This window comes from Aplysia californica, unplaced genomic scaffold (assembly GCF_000002075.1).
Source record: "Aplysia californica isolate F4 #8 unplaced genomic scaffold, AplCal3.0 scaffold01368, whole genome shotgun sequence".
Classification (NCBI taxonomy): domain Eukaryota; kingdom Metazoa; phylum Mollusca; class Gastropoda; order Aplysiida; family Aplysiidae; genus Aplysia; species Aplysia californica.
Window position 1 is genome coordinate 87,405 of NW_004798638.1, and position 1,211 is coordinate 88,615.

A 1,211-nucleotide genomic window follows, 5' to 3' on the forward strand; every position below is an offset into this window, starting at 1 on the left:
AGAGAGAGAGAGAGAGAGAGAGAGAGAGAGATAGAGAGAGAGAGAGAGAAAGGGAGATACAGATTATGGGGGAGAAAGAAACAGGCTGTTAATTGTGACGAAACAAAATCGAGTCTAGGTTGAAAAAGGGGGAGGGGAGGTAGATAGAGAGGGGGAGAGAGAGGGGGGGTGGAGGAGGGGAAGGGCTAGGGGCAGACTAGACGGTTTGATAGAATTTCTCAAAAGAGGTCTCTCGTGGTCTTGGGGTAGAGTGTGCGACTCTCATTCAATAGTTATGGGTTCGAAACCTGACACTGATGGAAAATGTTCTTCTCTCAAATTTTCTTCTTTCCCCTCCTGTCCTGCATAGCTCTCTAACGATGTTCTGTCGTCTGCTTTCACCTCCACGTTCTGCCCCAACCGCTCCCTTCCTCTCCTGCCTACTTTTCCCCTTCCTCTGGGTTTCTGATTCTTTCTGCACTCAACAGCCTTTCTAGGCCTACAGCTACTTTATTTTACCATCTATGAAACTTAAAACAATGGGTGAAAGGGCATCTGAATATACCAAGGCCCCAAGATCTGGAATGCTATACCAAGTACTTTAAAAGAGATCAAATCTTTTGATTCTTTCAAATGTCAGCTGAAGTCGTTTCTGTTTTTAAATTAATAGGATGAATATTTGGAATAATTTTCTTTAGTCAGAACACAACGTTTTATGTTACTGTGGTACATTGTATTGTATTGTAAAGTGCTCAGAGTCTGTGTACTGTATAAATGTCATTTATTTTTACTATTGCTTCGTGGCACTTTCCTACTGCTGTCTTTCAGCCACACCCCAGATCTTAGGGCAGTTTAGATTTAACACCAAGCCTTCTCGGATAAGGGTAAAAAAAAATCTCGGAGGTCCCGTGTTCAAACTGTGCACGTGAAAGATCCTTTGGTGGTCCTAAAAATCGAGAAGAGTAGGAGGCTTCGGCCACCACCTGGGCAAAACACAAAATCAACTTCTAACCAGACTACAATTAATGCTTGCAGCGTCTCAGACGCTCATATCACCGTATGCATTTTGCGAGCGCCGTAAAACACTAACCCAGGAAAAAAAGAAAAAAAAGCCCCAAAAATCAACAACTGGAAAAGTACAAACCTCCAGACCCCCCCTCCCCCATAAAAAATAAAAACAAAAAACAAAAAAACAAACAAATGAAATAAAAATAAATAAATGAATAAAATAA